Source organism: Mycteria americana, chromosome 5 (genome assembly GCF_035582795.1).
Source record: "Mycteria americana isolate JAX WOST 10 ecotype Jacksonville Zoo and Gardens chromosome 5, USCA_MyAme_1.0, whole genome shotgun sequence".
NCBI classification, from domain to species: Eukaryota; Metazoa; Chordata; class Aves; order Ciconiiformes; family Ciconiidae; genus Mycteria; species Mycteria americana.
The window spans coordinates 39,434,286-39,445,824 of record NC_134369.1 but is presented as its reverse complement, the minus strand read 5'-3'; positions in this window follow the sequence as shown (position 1 = coordinate 39,445,824).

Here is an 11,539-nt window from a genome sequence, read left to right as displayed (position 1 = left end):
AGGGACCTTGACCTCCTTACTGCTCTTTGGGGGGGGCTCCCCCAGAGGTAGGAGAGTCCCCACTCTCCTACCACAGCGTGGGGAAGCAACCAGAGCCAGGTCTCCACATACTCCCCATTCTACCCTTGTCGCTTGCCACCAGTGGGAAATTTCATATTCAGCCTCCATACTTTGGGTCTGGAGAAAGGTAGGATACTTCTCATAGTGTTCTTATGAAGCAGAAGACCTCTTAGGAGTCAACGTGTTTTGACCCAGTTTGGGGGAGGATCTACATATGTAAATTTTAATGTTAGAATTCTTTTATAAAAATTAGAATAAGCTCTCTCTAAATACAAGAAATTAAGAGCAAGTAATACATTGGTTAGAGTGTGTTGGGTAGTTGGGTATTTATGATGAGTTTATAATACATTTGAGAAAGATAGTACATGTATAATGACTTTTTTTTCCTAGATATGGAACTGACATGCAAATATTTTTCAGCTTCCACCTTTTTTTAATACATCTAAACTTATTTTATTTAAATAACAGCTGAAGCAAACATGTTTTTATTCCTTTTATTTGCCCATATAGGGACACAGTTCTTTTTGCAGTGAGTTGTTACAAGTCCTCATATCACTAAAGTCTATTCAAGCATGCATAAGGGTACCTCTGCTCCACCTCTATCTTTGAATGTCTCCCTGGTTTTAGATGTAACAAAAATGTGCAGAGAGTTTCTTAATATTTTGAAAGATCTAATTGCAGAGAAATGCAAGATCATTTTGAAATAGTGTGATGGTCATATTCTTACCTGTATAATCAATTTACGTTCTTTCAAGTTTTGAGACATAATTCAGTTTCTAATGTTGTAACTTCCAGACTTGTTTTAAACCTAATGTTTATTTTTCTATTAAAGACAGGAAAAATTATGAACAGCTACTTATACCTATAGAATAGTAAAAGAAAGGGGGTCAAATGATAAAGAGAGGGAAACATGACAGAGCCAAAACATTGTAAGTTCTGATACACACAGCAGTATTATAAAAGTGGTATCACTGATTAGAAAGTGCTTTGCAGCCGCTACCATCTGCCTGTATTGTTGTTGTTCGTAAGGTTTAGTATTTTTTTCTGGGGTCTAGCCAGCTCGCTTGTGTTTAATAATCTGCTGTCCTTTTATACTTTACTCAGCAATCATTCACATTCTGTTGCAATACCAGCAAAACTTTAAACAACTACTTCTCATGTTTAATTCATGTTGGGGTTATTCTCAGATGGTCTTAGAATGCGGCCATTCACTACAACCTTCTTAAAATAGCCTTTGGATATACAAACTTACAGACTCTTTGCTCATTTTCCCAGAAGGACGTCTTCCACTGTACTGTATTTCCACTGCACATAATGCAAATTAGGGAAAAAGGGAAAAAAACCAGAGAGAGACCAGGTTCCCATGCAGATGTTGTGCATCTCTTTTCCATGGCCTTCAAAATTAGTTCTCTGGCTAGTGTACGGTGAAATGTGTATTTAAGAGAAACAAAGCTGTTCTTTTTTATAAGGAGTAAAAAAAAAAAATTCCCACCTCCTGTTGCTATATTAACATAAATCCACTGGTATAGATTGGTCTTTTCTGGGGCCAGTAGAGACATGCAAAAACTACAGACTATTTTCTCTTCAACAGCATTCTGCTATGTTTGTTAAGATTAGGTCAAAGCCACCTTTCTTTTCCTCCTTTTCCTACTACTGAATTTAATCATGCATAACAGATTATCAGATTAGGGCCTGAAGATTTTTCTAAAATTCACCTAATTTCTTTCAGTAAGTCTGATCAATGAAATAAAGGGGGGGTTGGTACCTAATACTTATCTGTGAAATAAGAAAATTCCCAGGAGGTGGTTGTAGCAGACATATAATTCCTTGTATGGAAAACTATTTCCATGGAAGAAAGTGTGGTACTGCAGAATGTCTGGCACCAAGAACCTCTGACAGAAAACAGTAATGAAAGCTCAGATCTATTTTACACTTTCAGCTTTGTGACTCTGTGATTGTGTTTAATAGAAGCTGGAAAGATCACCACCCGTGCGAACACTTTGAATATTTAGAATATAACATGGAGATGCTCTGTGTCTTTGCTATAGAACATATATATATGAAAGACAAGTTCAACAGTCCATGAAATGATGCGCTAATCTCAAGAATTCACATGTGATTTGGGCCATATTTTCATCTTCATGCACCCACAATTGTAAAAGCAATTCCACCCTGAAAGTAAAGTAAACCTACAAAATATATACATTTCAGTTACAGCCAGAAAAGTCTCACAGAAAAATAGCTTTTTTTTCATTTTGAGGTAAAATTGACACAATTCTTGCAAAATAACTTCTATAACTTATGTTAACTTTGTTTCACTTTATTTCCTCTCTGTGATTGTTGATTATCGCTTTACGTTAGCAATATGGGACTGTTGGGATATTCAGTCCTTCACTTCTTGTAGATTTTTTTTAGTCAATCCCTGAATATGTTTGTGAATTTTCAAAAATATTTTTAAAATTAAGAAAGATATAAAATAAATACTTAAGTATAAATGCTACAAATACAATAACAACATATATGTAAAAATAGAACTGAATGTCTTCTGTGGTCTTCTTCCAAAGATCTGATGTTGTAGTAAAATCATTGGTTACTTCCCAAAGTGTTTGAGATTTATGTCGGTTAAAAATTTATTTAGATTCATTTACTATCTAGAAAAAGTTCTTTGAAATGATGTGATTTGAAATTATTGAAGAAGAGGGTTTAGAAGGGTGGAAAATGAGAAAAGAAAATTGAAAACCTTTTGGAGAAATAACTAGATCTGCATATCTCAGAGCATACACCACTCTCACTGGAACTAGGGAGAATTTTCCATGCTGGCAAATTCTTTTATCACGTTTTACCACAGGATTTCTGATACCTCTCCTGAAGCACTTGGAAGTCTTCATGGTCAGAACCAGAACAACGGACTAAACCTGGTCTGGGTACCTGGTATTTCTAGCAAACACTGTAATATTTCCATGGATAGCCTTGTTTTAGAAACAACTGCCACACCGCAAGGGCTAAGACTTGATAAAGGCATTGAACCAGCTCCTGTTAGGTGTATGCCTATTATAGCTTTCTGTCAAAAAAATTCTGTCAAAAAAATTCTCACTACTGTTCCACCACCAGCAACAGCAATAGTAAAAACACTACCGCAGTTACAAATCCAGTATTTCCTGGCTGTTAATAGCAACCTTGCTCTGAGTTATGGTTAAAGTGTCATGGTTAAAGTGTGAAAAACTATCAGAACCTAGGCTATAGTAAAGATGCAATTAATAATGTTGCAGCAATCTTTGCAGTGATGGGGAAGTTTTCCCATAATCTGTGGTGTAGGCAGGACCCATAAAACCTTGGAAAAAGAATGGAAAGGACTGTTGTAGGCATCAAAATTTGTTGACAGTCAAAATAATGCACTCATCTGAGTATTACGTGCACAGGTAATGTTATTTATATAAGAAGATGAAGTGTTTCTATGTACAGAAATGCTGGATTTACTGACTTGGCCCTTTTACGACATGAATAAGGCAAGGACCTAGTGGAAAAAGCAGTATGTGATTGGAGTTTTAAAGACTGTAATTAGTGCTGTTAAAATGTCCTGCTAACTTTATGAAAGGGATTTTTGTCTATTCTCTTTTCCTAAATACATGATTTCCTCTTAAAACACAAACAAAATAAAAGCCAGAGCATGAAAAGCAGAAACCTGAAAACCAAATCTTGTCTCAGAAGTCTGTATTTGTTTGGTTTGGTTTTTTCCACTAAAAGCTCAAACACTTCAGGAAATCTCAGGCAAAAAATGAAGGCATGGACAGCTATTGACCTTGGAGTTCACAACTGCAGTGTAGCTTCCTGTTCTCTCTTCTGCCCCTTACACCCAAAAGCTGTGGATGCTCGCGTCCTTGCACATTGCCTCTGGGCTTAGGGTGCTGAAGCCATGTACCGCATGTGCACATCTTATTAGGAGAAGACCTTCCTTTTTCCTCTTATTCAGCCTTTTTGCCTGCTCTTAGGAATTCCCAGCAATGTCCTTCCACTGCCTGGGAAAACTCATTGAAGATTTTCAGTGATGTTGGTTGACTGTCAGAATTTTCTTTATTAATGCAAGTAAGAAAAGGAAAATGGTGATTTTTTTTTCCTTTTTATGATTTTATATGTCAGCTAAGACTAGATGAAATTAAGTGGGACATAGGGGTGGCACTTCTACAGCCTGAGGAGTTTCTCCCTGTTAAATATCATAAGCCAGCTGCAAAGAAAGAGAATCCACAGAGTTTTTTGCAACTGAAAGTGCTAGCCACTTCATATATAGATTATTTATAAGGTTCATCTACACTGCATGTCTGGTATCTCTTCCTTATGAGGAGAGAAAACTGGTGTTGCTTGGTTGAAGGTAGTGTTGTAAGTTGAAGTCTAATAGATGAAAATTTGTCCCTTGATGCATGATACTTAAAAACTAACCATAAGAGAAAAAAGAATTGAAAACCAGTGCTAATAAGAAAGCATCAAAAATCAGAATTAACGGGCATAAATGTACCTAATTGTCACCTTCATATCATATAGTGGCTCCAGCTTCTGCTATTCAGTTAAACTGGCATACTAACCTGCGAGAAGTTGTCTTGGGGAATATAAACAGCGGAGGGTTGCAAAGGGCTGCTAACTGGTTGCCCCTTTTATGATCAGTTTCTGGGAAGCTGTTTCTTGTCGTCTCACTGTTGATACATTTCTGACAAAATTCTCTATGGGGTACCTTCTGTTACAGGTAAAATGTATCATGTTTATTACTTCATGCAGTCCTCCTGTGGCGTTTATTCTGCACTCGTATGAAAGTGTTTTCAGCATTGAGAGGGAACAGTAGATAGCATTAAAATTTATACCAGAAGAGTGAATTGTATTTAAATAACTCCATACTTATAGCTAACTAAATAAAAGCTTTCGAATGTTATGGGCCGGTTCTTTAGCTGGTGTAAACTGGTTTCTGCTTCTCACCCGCTGAGCATCTGACCATTGTGTTCAGGCTGGTTAATGCAGCAGCAGGGAAATGCAGACTTATATGTCAATTGAGAATAATTCAAGTGGATAGATGACTCAGAAGGACAATGCAACAGCCCTGTATAGCTATTAATAAGGCTCCTTCAGTTGATCATCTCTGAAAGACTTAGAATCATGTTACTTTCATGTGAAGAGCTCTTGACTCTTAACAGCCAAGAGCACTTCACATGAAATGTGAATGCATGTTGAATGTTTATTCTTTCATTAAATCATTCTTTGCTATTCTCAAACCAATGCATTGTTATGGGATTTCCTTTTACTTTCAGCTATTTCTAGGTTTCAATACAAGTGTGGTTTGCTGTTAGTACTTGACTAATTATACTATTGTTGGTGTATTAGTTTAATCTAAGCCTGTCACCTTGGCTTTCTGTTGTCATGCACCCCATTCATTCAACAGAGTCTTCAATGGATTTGGGCAAAATAACAGATGTTGCAACTATCTCACTACTGTTTTAAAAATGTCTATGAAATGAATTATAATCTAATGGAATCTCAGAGAGCCCTCGTTCAAGGAGCCGCTCATGTTCACCATAATGAAATGTAAATAAGGTTTTGAGCAATAAAAACTTCACAAATGTACAATAATTGTTGTTTGCTTGAGAGGTTTTTGGGGGGCAAGGAGGTGTTTAAAATCAAAACAATGGCAATCAGGGTTTTTAACTTGACCTTCAGATAGAGAAAATAAGTGTTTTGCTTGGTTCCTGTGGATGTTGCGCTCTCTTAGACTAAAAAGCTGTGTAATTGAACTGAAATGCCAATTATTTTATATTTAAATATATGACATTGTGCAAAATCCTACCCTTTCTACAGCAGGCTTTTTAATTTCAGATCATTACATTTCTGCCACTGATTTTTATCCCTCTGTTAGTAGCAGCAGTGGAATGCCACATAGAGATGAGGAATGTTTATTTTAAATACCAAAGGTGAAACACAACAAGAGACTTGAATTCTTAAGAGACTTGTATTCCAAATCAGCTACCTTCTAAGTATCAGCTTAGGTGGGGAAACAATTCAGAAATTCTACTTTTACACTCAGCTTTGATACCAAAAACTCAGCAGCAGTACTTCATCACTCACCTTTAAAGATTTCCAGGTGCTGAAACTGATGGGCTGAACAAAAGAAAGAACAAAACCCACCACTTCCCACTTCTTTAACATTGTGCTACAGCACTACACTCCTTCTTGCCCAGTTCTCTTGCATGGGGCGTTTCTCAGCTGCATGATTCTTGCATTCCTGTATGGACAGTATTCTTTTCAACAGAATTAAAAAAAAAAACAAAACAAAAGTAGTACTGACTCCTTCTTGCATTTCATGTCACGCCTGGCACATTGAGCCAGGTTTGAACCAGCAGACGATGTAGCTCTATTGATACTGACTCAAAGTGTGTAAAAGAACAAACAGGGATATTCAGTATTGGTGTTAATGTGTGCAACCTCTTTGGTTTCCTGGTAAAACCTCTGAATGGTCTACTCCCATACGTGTTTCCAACTACTGTTCCTTAATTACTGAATTGAAATCCAAGAGCCCACAGGAAAAAGAGGGAATATTTCCAGCTCTCTGTTAAATACCGTTTAGTGTGCGGAGTCATTTCCTCACCAATGCATGTCTGTCTAACAGTGTGGACGCTGAATTGGCATTCGACAGGGGTAAGTTAGAGAGCAGTGCAGAAGATAAAGATACCTTATTAACTGGGTTTGTAGAAATGTAAATAAGTGCATGAGTCACAACTGTCTAAATTTAGCCTTTTCTCTAGGGAAAATATTGTCTTTGTTGTCTAGTATAGCAAGCCCAGGCTAACTTATTACTTTGCTTACAAATAGGGATGCCATGTTACAGTTTTACTGTTCTTATCGTACTTAGAAATCTTCTCTGAGTGAAATTTGTGTGGGATTTGCTGAGGTCCAGCAGTCAAGTCAAAGCAGTGGCTCTGACCAAACTGCTTGGACATGACAGACAAGTAACCACAAGGCAGGCAAAGAATGACTGTGAAGGTGCTCGTGAAAGTATTAGATACCTTATGCAAACTTTGCTTGATGTGGATGCCTAGATTTCTGCTTTGCCTCTTCCGGACTAAAAAATGAGCCTTACTAGTAATAACTGTGCTTGAAATGTGGTTCTGTGTTTGAAAGATTAGGTGTTCTCACCATTGCTATCAATAGCATAGCTGAAACCAGAATATCAATGGCATTAAACATTCCTCATGGAGATGTAGCCTAAATTTCAGATAAGAATGACACCCATGCTACTAGAGTATTACTATTTATTGGAATATGTTAGCCCGAGACATAGCTGAAGCTCCTGCTGTTATACTTCTGTGGCAATGGCACCTAGATAAAAAGGACTGATTCTGGCAGCTAAATGCACATGGTGTTGTAAGTTAAAGTAGTAGCATGTGACACCATCCAGTAAACACTGGGCACAAATCTTTCTGCTGTGATAGTACTGTTGACGTGCAAACACAATGAGACATATGCTTTGTTTTGATTTTTCTTTTAAATACAAATCAAACATTGTAAACCTTTTAAAAATGTATGCTTATGAAAGCAGAGAGTAATGAAAGAGAATATGAGCATAGTTATGGTAAATCATTGTATAATATGCAATAGTTTCAAGCTACTCACACGTCACTTCACCATAGCATTTGCAGCGTAATGAAATGGTCCACAAATGATTAATATTCTTAAGTGCTTTCCTTTTTCTCTTAAGTGCTTCCAGGCAGAAAAAAGAAATATATTGCATTATCAGTGTTTGTGTGTAGTTAGTGTCACAGTGTCTATTGATTTTTACCTCCTGTTACAAATGCACATTAGGAGGTTTTATCTGTATATGATAAACAAATTGGGGAGCGTATTTTGAGCTACAGCTATAGCTGGTATAAATGGTGGTATCACCATTGACTTCATTTGAATTATGCTTATTTACATAGGTTGAGTATGTGGCCCTTGTCTTCTGAGTGAACTGAGAATATTCAGTATAAGTAATACTTTATCTCCCTGTCATTTAGATGTCTCTGGGGACTCTGCTTCTGTTCTGCTCCCATGACTTTCACTTGTATTTCTAATGATTAAAAACACTTTCTCTGAAATGAAAAATTAACAGACCTTGAATATTGGGAACAGGTTAGCTTTTTAAAAGTGTCTGTGACTTAATTTTATTATTGTACCTTTCTATGTAGGTAACATTACAGAGGGTTAGGGTTATATGGAATTGCTTGAGTCTAAAAACGTGGTATGTCTTTCACAGCAACCCTTCACTTGGTCCCAGTCTCTAGGTAGGCCCTATATTTTCAGCACCACTAATATGCAGATGTTAAATATTAGCCTGGTAAAACATCAGAGTTCTGCTAAAGCCACAGTCTCTACAGTTACTGCAACTGAGCTCCGGTGTAGAGAGCATCACTTAAGCTTGAAGGGTGGCCTGAAGAAGTCAATTTTCAGTTCAAGAAATAAAAAGAAAGTTTCTAATTCTTACAACTGTTATGAGGAGCTTGAAACTGATCTGAAATATTTTCAAAGACAGACAGATATTCAAAACCCAAAACTTGTACTTTTGGGGAGAAGGAGCAGGAGGGTGAATGAAAAAAAGGAAAACTCATGATAATTAAGCCAAATCTTAGCAAGGCTGAAGCCTCTTCCTTATGCTGCTTTTTCTGCATTTGTTCTCACCATAGATTCATGAAGAATTGGAAAAAGAATCAGGAAAATTCTGGCAGAGAAAATATAGCGAAGAAGCAAGCCAGTCTTGGCAGATTTCAGTTAGCAGTAGGAATGTGGAATTCTTGTCGGTGCCCTCTCATTAGGTAATGGTGTCTTTTCCAAGTGAAGAGACTGAATAAAAGTCCTGCTACTATCGCTGTGGAAAAGAAAGAGGGAAGTCTTTGCCACGACACTGAAATTCCATTCATAAGCACACTTTTTGTTTGATTAAAGGTCCTCATTTCACTATGAAAGAGTAAAAAATATTGAATAGCATTAGTAAATAAAGTAATAAGTTTTAAAGATCTAGAATTGTTTTTATGTATGTAACTGTATGGTTATTTCACGGAAGCAATTGCTGGGAATCTGTTTAGAGAATGAATGGAAAATCCTCCAACTTACAAGAGAGTTCTCTGAAGAGCAGTTTTTGAGAGCAACAGGACAGAAAATACAGCAGAAGAAAAGGGCAGAAGGTGAGTTTGCGCATGGGCTTGTGAAGAAATAGTTTTCTCGGGATGCATTGCTGGACCATGCAGGAGATCTCCTGCCTTCCTTTACAGGGAAAGGAGACAGAAAAGGCGCTGGGAATGAGTTAAGGGAAGGCTGAAACAGGGATTCTTATGTTGGAGGATATATCAGGAACTTCCTGTTTTTCAGTGGAAATATTGAGACTGGTTTAGATACTGCCCAAAACTTGCAAAGGCACAAAAAAATATTCAGCTAGGCAGGTATTCTAAAGTCTCATGGAACAAATCAAGTGAAACAAGTATATATCACATCAGCCAAGAGCCAAAGGTCACACACAGATACACTCCTAGAGAAAAATGAAATCAAATTAAGAAGGCACGTATGAAGGCCTACATGACTAAAAATGGGTAATGCTTAGTTTTGTAAATCTTCTTTATCATATAATGGAAGTAATGTTGAGCGGAAGTTCCTCTGCTAGAAAGTGCCAGTTGGTCAAATGTCTGACGTGGAAGCTGTGGCCAGGCTTAGAAATGTCCATTGTCAATGGTGTTTTGGAGGTGAATCTGGGAAGGAAAACAAGAAGCCCCTTCATCTAGTCCAATGTCAGAGGCTTTGAATGACAATATCACTTCAGTGTGAGCACAAATCGAAAACACTTTTTTTCCCAAAAACTTAAAATTATTTAAATAATTCCCAGTATTGTTTTTATAAATTGTTCTAAGCAACATAGACATTGTAAAATATTTTTTAACAGGAGATGATAGCAAAAATATTGCCACCCTACAGTGCTAAAGCAGAGAAGCACAGAGAAGTTACAAACAGGGCAACTGTATCAGAAACTGCACGTAACAATGCACTGTCAGACCCGGCATTCGCAATCCTTAATGGAAATGCCACTATGTGTTTTCTTCGGTGATACCATGATGAGCCTTTGAATTGACAGAGCAATGAGGGCAATGTTGTCTGAAGATTAAATGCAACCTGATTTTCATGCATAATCAGATAATTTTGTTGATATTGTGCCCAAGAATGTTCTATCAAAAGGAAGAAGAGATCTAAAACAAGCTTGGCAATAGAATGCAGTTATTTTCTATTACATTGGCACTAGACCTTTTTATTTTGGAGCTTTCAGAGATACATCTTACCAGAAGCTACTCTGAGAATACATGTTACTAGCCAAGAGCCAAAACCAGTAAAATGTTGTAATATAACTATACAATTTATATATTAAAGATTATAAAAAAATGTATATAAAATGGGGACTCAACGATATCCCACTATATATTCATGTTTTAAAACAAACATCCCTTAATGCAGATGTGGTTATATATGGTGAGCAAAGGACAAAGTGAGACACACATATAAACATCAGCTTAAGTATGAACTGATGTGCAAATTAGGTATCTGCAAGGATACTAATTCACAGAGCATAGTTCGTATCTTTGTAGAGAAGCTGCAGTGTCTGTTACATTTAATTACTTTCCCTGTGGCTTTAAATTGAGTAGGGTTTTTAATATGTAGTTGGACTAGGAAAGAGTTGATTCTTGACTGTAGCTAATAAATGTTTGCAAAAAGGCTCTTTTTTTTGCATGAATAAACCTTGTAGCAGTTAGCATATGAAACTAACTTCTACTAAAAACTGTATGATAAAGGTCTGACTACTTAAGGGCTTTTTCTAAAGCACATGAAAATCGATAGAAATACAATTGCTTTCAGTAATCTTTGAATCTGGGCTTATGCAAGAATGGTTACTACTCTATAATAGTATAATAATGTCTGAAGAAAGTATAGTGCAGGTTTAGAAGTGTGCAATTTTTACAATTTTTTTTCCTCCTGACTAGATCCTGGCATTACTCAATATTAGATCAACATTGAGAGCTAACGAAGGTTTGAAAAGCCAAACACTTGGAGTCATGGTCAATTTTTTATGGTCATTGATCAACAGTTTGGCATTTTTGTTAGCATAAAAATATTGAGATGGGATAAATAAAGAAGTTTAACCCATAGATCAATAACAGTTGTAGAATATCTAACATGACTCTGAGCAAAGGCTTTATACATGAGGCAAACAAACTGCATGAGATGAAAAGACAAAATCCTCTTTCTTTCTGTTTTATAGAAGGAATTTTGAGATCTTTTTCAGAAGTGGCTCTAGAATATTACGAGCAGGACAACATAACATCTGTATTAAGAAGACCATGGTGGTTGTTTCTTTCTGTGGATTAATCTTCTGCAAAGATGTCCATAGGTGCCATGGATTCTAACACTCAAACTGCTAGAATTTGGTATT